An 8,943-nucleotide genomic window follows, 5' to 3' on the forward strand; every position below is an offset into this window, starting at 1 on the left:
TGAGTTTGTTTATTGTTGTATTGTAAAAATCTCAAGCGCTTAGTACAGTGCTCTGCACACAGTAGGTGCTCAATAAATACAACTGACTGACCAACTAGCATCCACTAGACACCCACACTAGGCACAAATGGGACAATATGACAGATTTAGGAGATAATAATAACTGTGCTGCTGTGTGACCTTGGGCAAGTCACTTAACTTCTCTGTGCCTCAGTTACCTCATCTGTAAAGTGGGGATTAAGACTGTGAGCCCCACGTGGGACAACCTGATCACCTTGTATCCCCGCAGTGCTTAGAACAGTGCTTTGCACATAGTAAGTGCTTAATAAATGCCATCATTAATATTATTATTATTTTGCACTTACTATGTGCTAAGCGCTGGGTGGGGGAATACAAGCAAATCGGGTTGGATACAGTCCCTGTCCCACATGGAGCTCACAGTCTTAATCCCCATTTTCCAGATGAGGGAACCGAGGCCCAGAGAAGTCAAGTGACTTACCGAAGGTCACACAGCAGACAAGTGGCAGAGTCAGGATTAGAACCCAGGTTCTTCGGACTCCCAGGCGCTTGCTCTACCCATTAGGCCACGCTGCTTCTCGTAAGTGTCTAAACTGCAGTCACTTGGAGAGGGAGTGACACCTGCCACACACTTCCAATCAACTGATCATCCAACTGATTATATTGATTAAGTCCCAACTGTTTTCAGTTGGGGCACCAAAGTGCTTGGGGGGTGTTGGAGGGCTGAGGTGGGAGCAGGGAAATGGAAGGTGCGGAGATGAGAAGTCAATCAAGGAAGGCCTTATGGAGGAGGTGGGCTCGAGGGGGATGAGTGGGCAGTGAGCCATACCTGGGTTTGTGCTGAGCGAGGATGGGGGACGACAGTGTTTGAGATGCAGTGTGGCTCGGTGGAAAGAGCCCGGGCTTTGGAGTCAGAGGTCGTGGGTTCAAATCCCAGCTCTGCCACTAGTCAGCTGTGTGACTTTGGGCAAGTCACTTCACTTCTCTGTGCCTCAGTTACCTCATCTGTGAAATGGGAATTAAGACTGTGAGCCCCCCTGTGGGACAACCTGATCAACTTGTAACCTCCCCAGCACTTAGAACAGTGCTTTGTGCATAGTAAGTGCTTAATAAATGCCATTATTATTATTATTACTATTATGGCGCTTAGTACAGTGTCCTGCATACAGTGAGCACTCAATAAATACGATTGAATGAATGAATGAATGGTGAGGGATTCATTCATTCAATCGTATTAATTGAGTGTTCACTGTGTGAAGAGCACTGAACTAAGTGCCTGGAAGAGTACAATAAAACAGACACATTCCCTGCCCACAACGAGCTTACAGTCTAGAGGACCTCCAGGAGACCTTCTCCAATTGAGTTCTCTTTTCATTCACTCAATCATATTTATTGAGCGCTTACTGTGTGCAGAGCACCGTACTAAATGCTTGAAAAGTACAATTCAGCCACAGATAGAGACAATCCCTACCCAACAATGTGCTCACAGTCTAGAAGCAATCGGATTTCCTTTCGTGCAGAAGGGAATCTTTTTTTTTAATGGTATTTGTTAAGTATCACAAGCCCCCCACCCCTGCTCCTGCCAACCGGGGACCTTCCGGAACTGGTCGGGGGCGGGGCCTCGGGGACATGTAGATAAAGTCAAACCAGATCTCTGATCACCAAGGTTACTGGGGAAAGTTTTTTTACTTGGTTTTACCAATGTGCAAGGGAGTGACACACACACACACTGTTAGTCAACCGCACCAGGGGGTCCAATACCAGTCTGCTGGTCAAGGGGAACCCATTCTGTCCATGCTTCTTCTTTCTGCTTCCAAGCACTGCTGCCTTCTGTTGCTTTCCACTGCTACCTTCCTGCTGCTTCTGCTCCAGGTGCTTCTTCCTCTGTGTGCTGCTTCTTTGTATACCCTTTACATACCCTCCGCCATTCAGAGCAAGTGCCTTTTATCTGGCTGTGGCCCTTTGGGGCAGTCATTAATGGTTCCAGGCCCGCCCATTACTGGGTTGAGCAGGGAGAGAAGGCCCTGCCTCCCTTTATGCTCTGCTCCCACAGGCCAGCAAATCCCCTGTCTCAGGTAGAGCCCATCAGGGCCTTGGCCATTCTCTTTCTTCTTGTTCACAGAATCACAAGCAGTCACCAATAAGGCAGTTTACTGTGGGCTCACCACATTAAGCACGTACTATGTGCCAGGCACTGTTCTAAGCACTTCCCTCTCCACTCAGACTGCTACCACATTAGTACAATCACTCATCCTCTCCCACCTGGATTCATTCATTCATTCATTCATTCAATCATATTTATTGAGAGCTTACTGTGTGCAGAGCACTGGACTAAGCATTTGGGAAGTACAAGTTGGCAACAAATAGAGGACGGTCCCTACCGAACAGCGGGCTCACAGTCTAGAAGGGGGAGACAGAGAACAAAACAAGACGTATTAACAAAATAAATAGAATAAATATGTACAAATAAAATAGAGTAACACATACAAACATATATACATATATGCAGGTGCTGTGGGGAGGGGAAGGAGGTAAGGCGTGGATGACTGCATCAGCCTCCTTTCTGACCTCCCAGCCTCCTGCCTCTCCCCACTCCAATCCCTACTTCATTCTGCTGCCTGGATCATTCTTCTACAAAAAACATTCAGGACATATAACCCTCCTCCTCAAAACACTCCTGTGGTTGCCCATCCGCCTTGGCATCAAACAAATACTCCTCACCACTGGATTTAAAACAGTCCATCACCTTGTCGCCTCCTACCTCACCTCACTTCTCTCTTCCTACAAACCAGCCTACACCAACCTTGGATCCTTTGGTGCCAACCTTTTCATTGTGCCTCCATCTCATCTGTTTTGTTGCTGATTCCTCACCCACATCCTGCCTTTGGCCTGTAAGGCCCTTCCTCTTCAAATCCAACAGGCAATGACTCTCCACCCCTTCAAAGCCTTATAGAAGGCCCATCTCCTCCAGGAAGTCTTCTCTGACTATGCCCCCCCTTTCCTTTTCTCCCACTACCCTTCTGCAACACCCTGACTTGCCTCCGTTTTTCTTCCCCTCAGCCCAGCCCCACAGCACTTATGTCCATATCTGTCATTTATTAATTTAGATTAATAATAATAATGGCATTTATTAAGCATTTATTATGTGCCAAGCACTGTTCTAAGCACTGGGGAGGTCACAGGGTGATCAGGTTGTCCCACGGGGGCTCACAGTATTAATCCCCGTTTTACAGTTGAGGTAATTGAGGCACAGAGAAGTTAAGTGATTTGTCCAAAGTCACATAGCTGACAATTGGGCAGACCCGGGATTGGAGCCCATGACCTCTGACTCTGAAGCCCGGCCTCTTTCCACTGAGCCATGCAGCTTCATATTATTATTATTATTAGTAGTAGTAGTAATAATAATAATAATAATAATAATAATAATAATAATAATGTCATTTGCTCAATGTTTACTATGTTCCAGGCACTATACTAAGCAATGGGGTAGATACATGCTCATTATAGTGCTCTGCACACAGTTAGTGCTCAATAAATGCAATTGAATGAATTGAATGAATGAATGAAGCACTGGGGTAGATACAAGGTAATCAGGATGGACACAGTCCATACCGACACAGTCTGAAGAAGCGTGGCTCAGTGGAAAGAGCACGGGCTTTGGAATCAGGGGTCATGGGTTCGAAGCCCGGCTCTGCCAATTGTCAGCTGTGTGACTTTGGGCAAGTCACTTAACTTCTCTGTGCCTCAGTTCCCTCATCTGCAAAATGGGGATTAAGACTGTGAGCTCCCCGTGGGACAACCTGATCTCCTTGTAACCTCCCCAGTGCTTAGAACAGTGCTTTGCACATAGTAAGCGCTTAATAAATGCCATCATTATTATTATCATTATTATTATCATCACACCTGGGACTCACAGTCTGAATCCCCACTTTACAGATGAGGGTACTGAGGTACAGAGGAAATGAAGTGCTTTACCCAAGGTCACACAGCAGACAATTGGCAGAGTGGGGACTAGAACTCCGATCCTTCTAACTTCCAGGCATGGGCTCTAGCCATTAGGTCACGCTGCTTCTCCATTCATTCAGTGGTATTTCCTCTCAGCTTCAAGGCTGTCCCATCCTTTTGCCCCCTCCCTACCTCTCCTCCCTTCTCTCCTTCTCCATCCCAGCTCGCATCCTCCGCTCCACTGCCACCGCTAACCTCCTCACTGGGCCTCTTTCTCACCTGTCCCGCCATCGACCCCCGGCCCACGTCCTCCCCCTGTCCCGGAATGCCCTCCCTCCACACATCCACCAAACTAGCTCTCTTCCTCCCTTCAAAGCCCTACTGAGAGCTCACCTCCTCCAGGAGGCCTTCCCAGGCTAAGCCCCCTTTTTCCTCAGTTCCCCCCTCCCTTCCGCATCACCAGGACTCACTCCCTTTACTCTTCCCTTCTGCCTGCCCCACAGCACTTATGCATATATGTATATATCTATAATTTTAATTATTTACATTGATGCCTGTTTACATGTATCACTGTCTGTCTCCCCCCCCATAGACTGTGTGCTCTATTGTACTCTCCAAGCAATAAGTCTGGTGCTCTGCACACAGTAAGTGCTCAATAAATACGATTGACTGAATGAATGAATAAAAAGGACCTGGGTTCTAATTCTGACTCCGCTGTTTGTCTGCTGTGCAACCTTAATAATAATTATGGTATTTGTTAAGCGCTTACCATGTACCAGGCACTGTACTGTACTTTTTCCTCTCCTCCTCCTCCTTCCCTCCTTCTGCCCTGCCCCCTTCCCCTCCCCACAGCACTTGTATATATTTGTACATATTTATTACTCTATTTTTATTTTGTTTGTACATATTTACTATATTTATTTTCTTAATGATATATATATAACTATAATTCTATTTATTCTGATGGTATTGACACCTATTGAAGCAGCATGGCTCAGTGGAAAGAGCACGAGCTTGGGAATCTAAAATCATGGGTTCTAATCCCGGCTCCGCCACTTGTCAGCTGTATGACTTTGGGCAAGTCATTTAACTTCTCTGTGCCTCAATTACCTCATCTGTAAAATGAGGATTAAGACTGTGAGCCCAACTTGGGACAACCTGATCACCTTGTATCCCCCCCGGTGCTTAGAACAGTGCTTTGCACATAGTAAGTGCTTAACAAATACCATTATCATTATTATTATTATTACCTACTTGTTTTGTTTTGTTGTCTCTCTCCCCCTTCTAGACTGTGAACCCATTGTTGGGTAGGGACCATCTCTATGTGTTCCTGATTTGGACTTCCCAAGCACTTAGTACAGTGCTCTGCACACAATAAGCACTCAATAAATATGATTGAATGAATGGAGAAGCAGAGCATTTAATTCAGTGCTGCTCTGTCTAGAGTAAACACTCAATAATGAAAGGAGAAAAGGTTAACACATCCCGTGAGAAAGAGAGATGGAGTCCTAGTGGCTGTTTTGACACGTATATGGTTAAGGCATTGCCACCTACTCCGTGGCATCTAACCAAGCTTTTCTCAGCAAAGCAGCATGGCATAGTGGAAAGAGCACAGGCTTGGGAGTCAGAAGATACGGGTTCTAATCCCGGCTCCACCACTTATCTGCCGTGTGACCTTAACTTCTCCATGCCTCGTTTACCTCATCTGTAAAATGGTGAATAAATCTGTGAGCCCCACGTGGGACAACCTGATTACCTTGTATCTAACCCAACTCTTAGAACAGTACTTAGCACATTGTAAATGCTTAACAACTGCCATCATTATTCTATTATTATTATTATTGATACTGTTGAATGATTGAATGAGAGAGCAGCCCTGATCAAGCCAACCCCAAACACAAGGAAATGAGAAGTGCATGAAAAAGTAACCAGAAGAATAATAATAATAACAATAATAATAATGACATTTATTAAGCACTTACTGTGTGCAAAGCACTGTTCTAAGAGCTGGGGAGGTTACAAGGTGATCAGGTTGTCCCACGTGGGGCTCACAGTCTTAATCCCCATTTTACAGTTGGGGTAACTGAGGCACAGAGAAGTTAAGTGACTTGCCTGAAGTCACACAGCTGACAAGTGGCGGAGTCGGGATGTGAACCCATGACCTCTGACTCCAAAGTAGGTGCTCTTTGGGAAGAGAATGGGAAGACTTGTTCAGGGATAGAGAGGAGGGAGGGGAGGAGTGTGAGAGAGAAGCAAAGGGGAAGGAGGGGAATGAGGGGAGCCTAGATGGGAGAAAGGAAAGAGAGGAGTGTAACAGGAGAGAGGTGAGAGAAAAGATGGAGAGGAGAAAGAGGAGCTGGGAAAAGAGCAGGCAAAGGAAATGAGGAGAGCTAAGAAAGAGATGGGGAGAGAAAGGAAAGAGGGAAGGAAGGAGAGTGAGAGAAGGGGGGGAAGGGAGAGAGGGGAGAGGACAGAGAGAGGGAAGGCAGGGGAGATAAGGATGAGAGGAGAGAAAGGGAGAGAGAGGAGGTAGAGGCAGGGGTGAGAGGTAAGACAGGGGAAGAGCAGGAAGTCAGGGGAGAGAGGGGGAGAGAAGAGGTAAGACAAGAGAGAGATGAAAGAGAAAGGAGAAAAGGGACCAAAGGGAGATTCTTTCAATCATATTTATTCCTTCAATTGTATATATTGAGAGCTTACAGTGTGCAGAGCACTATACTGAGCACTTGGCAGAGTACAGTAATAAACAAACATGTTCCCTGTCCACAGTGAGCATATAGGATAATAATAATAATGATAATAATGCCATTTGTTAAGCACTTCCTACGTGCTGGGCATTATAGTAAATGCTGGGGTAGATACAAGCAAATCAGGTTGGACACAGTCCCTGTCCCATGTGGAGCTCACAGTCTCAATCCCCATTTTACAGATGAGGGAACTGAGGCCCAGAGAAGTAAAGTGATTGGCCCAAAGTGACACATCAGACAAGTTGTGGAGCTGGGATTAGAACCCATAACCTTCCGGCTCCCAAGCCCGGGTTCTATCCACTACACCCTGATGAATCTAGAGGAGGGGAGACTGACATAAATGGAAATAAATAATGACAGATCTGGAAATAAGTGCTGTGGGGCTGGAAGGGGGGATGAAAAAAGGGAGCAAGTCAGGGCAACTCAGAAAGGAGTGGAAGAAGAGGAAAGGGGGGCTTAGTCAGGGAAGGCCTCTTGGAGGAGATGGGCCTTCAATAATGCTTTGAAGTGGGGCTAGTAGTTGTCTGTGGGATTTGAGGAGGAAGGGCATTCCAGTCCAGAGACAGTACATGGGCCAGGGGTCGGCAGCGAGATAGGTGAGATCAAGTTGCAGTGAGAAGGTTGGCATTAGAGGAATGGAGGAACAGAGAGGAGATGGGCAGAGAGGGGTATGATGGGAAATGAGGATGGGAAGAGAGTGAGGGGAAGGAAGGGAGTAAGGGGCTTGAGAGGAGACTAAATAATAATAACAATAATAATAATAATAATAATGATGGTATTTATTCAGTGCTTACTATGTGCAAAGCACTGTTCTAACAGCTGGGAAGGTTACAAGGTGACCAGGTTGTTCCACGTGGGGCTCACCGTCTTAATCCCCATTTTACAGATGAGGTAACTGAGGCACAGAGAAGTTAAGTGAATTGCCCAAAGTCACACATACGACAAGTGGTGGAGCTGGGATTTGAACCCATGACCTCTGACTCCAAAGCCCTTGCTCTTTCCCTGAGGGGCTCCAGAGACTTCACGAAGGCAAATAGTGACTAGTGGGGAGACAGAAGAACAGTTCCCAACAGATCAGCTTTGAGAGGGCTTCACCTGCAGCCAGAGGGGTGTTGATGAGTTGAATAACTATAGAGGAGCTCTGGTTTCAGCTTTCTTGGCAAGGAACTCTGGGTCACTGATTTCAATCCTGGCCATGGCACAAAGGAAGGAAGCAGGGGTTGGAGGACAGATTTCACTCAGCGGGAAGAAAGAAGAAGAAATAAAGACACTGGGTTAGAATGCAAGTCCTTTGGGTCAGGGAACTTTTCTTTTAAAAATAATAATGATAATGATGGCATTTATTGTGCGCTTACTATGTGCAAAGCACTGGGGAGGATACAAGGTGATCAGGTTGTCCCACGGGGGGCTCACAGTCTTCATCCACATTTTACAGATGAGGTCACTGAGGCCCAGAGAAGTGAAGTGACTTGCCCAAAGTCACACAGCTGACAATTGGTGGAGCCGGGATTTGAACCCATGACCCCTGACTCCAAAGCCCGGGCTCTTTTCACTGAGACACGCTGCTTCTCCTTTTATTCTATTTGTACTCTACCGTGGGTTTAGTCCGACCAGGGACTTCAAGGCTCTCCACCAATCAGCAGTCAGGCAAAGCTTTCCACCAATGAGCAAAGTTCACCACCAATCAGCAGTCAGATAAATAATAATAATAATAATAATAATAATAATAATGGCATTTATTAAGCACTTACTATGTGCAAAGCATTGTTCTAAGAGCTGGGGAGGTTACAAGTTGATCAGGTTTCAAGGCCCTGCTGAGAGCTCACCTCCTCCAGGAGGCCTTCCCAGACTGAGCCCCTTCTTTCCTCTCCCCCTCGTCCCCCTCTCCATCCTCCCGTCTTACCTCCTTCCCTTCCCCACAGCACCTGTATATATGTATATATGGTTGTACATATTTATTACTCTATTTATCTATTTATTTATTTATTTTACTTGTACATTTCTATCCTACTTATTTTATTTTGTTGGTATGTTTGGTTCTGTTCTCTGTCTCCCCCTTTTAGACTGTGAGCCCACTGTTGGGTAGGGACTGTCTCTATGTGATGCCAATTTGTACTTCCCAAGCGCTTAGTACAGTGCTCTGCACATAGTAAGCGCTCAATAAATACGATTGATTGATTGATCAGGTTGTCCCATGGTGGGGGGGGCCTCACAGTCTTAACCCCCATTTTACAGA

The 8,943-nt window shown here is 46.1% G+C and overlaps 1 non-coding gene across 1 annotated transcript; it reads left to right on the forward strand.

Annotated features, from left to right (window-relative positions):
- Positions 1-5,415: 5,415 nt before the first annotated feature.
- LOC119927587 lies at positions 5,416-5,543 on the forward strand. The gene has a single exon (XR_005450575.1). It is a non-coding gene; the product is annotated as a U6atac minor spliceosomal RNA (small nuclear RNA).
- Positions 5,544-8,943: the final 3,400 nt, after the last annotated feature.

Source organism: Tachyglossus aculeatus, chromosome 4, assembly GCF_015852505.1.
Source record: "Tachyglossus aculeatus isolate mTacAcu1 chromosome 4, mTacAcu1.pri, whole genome shotgun sequence".
NCBI lineage: Eukaryota > Metazoa > Chordata > Mammalia > Monotremata > Tachyglossidae > Tachyglossus > Tachyglossus aculeatus.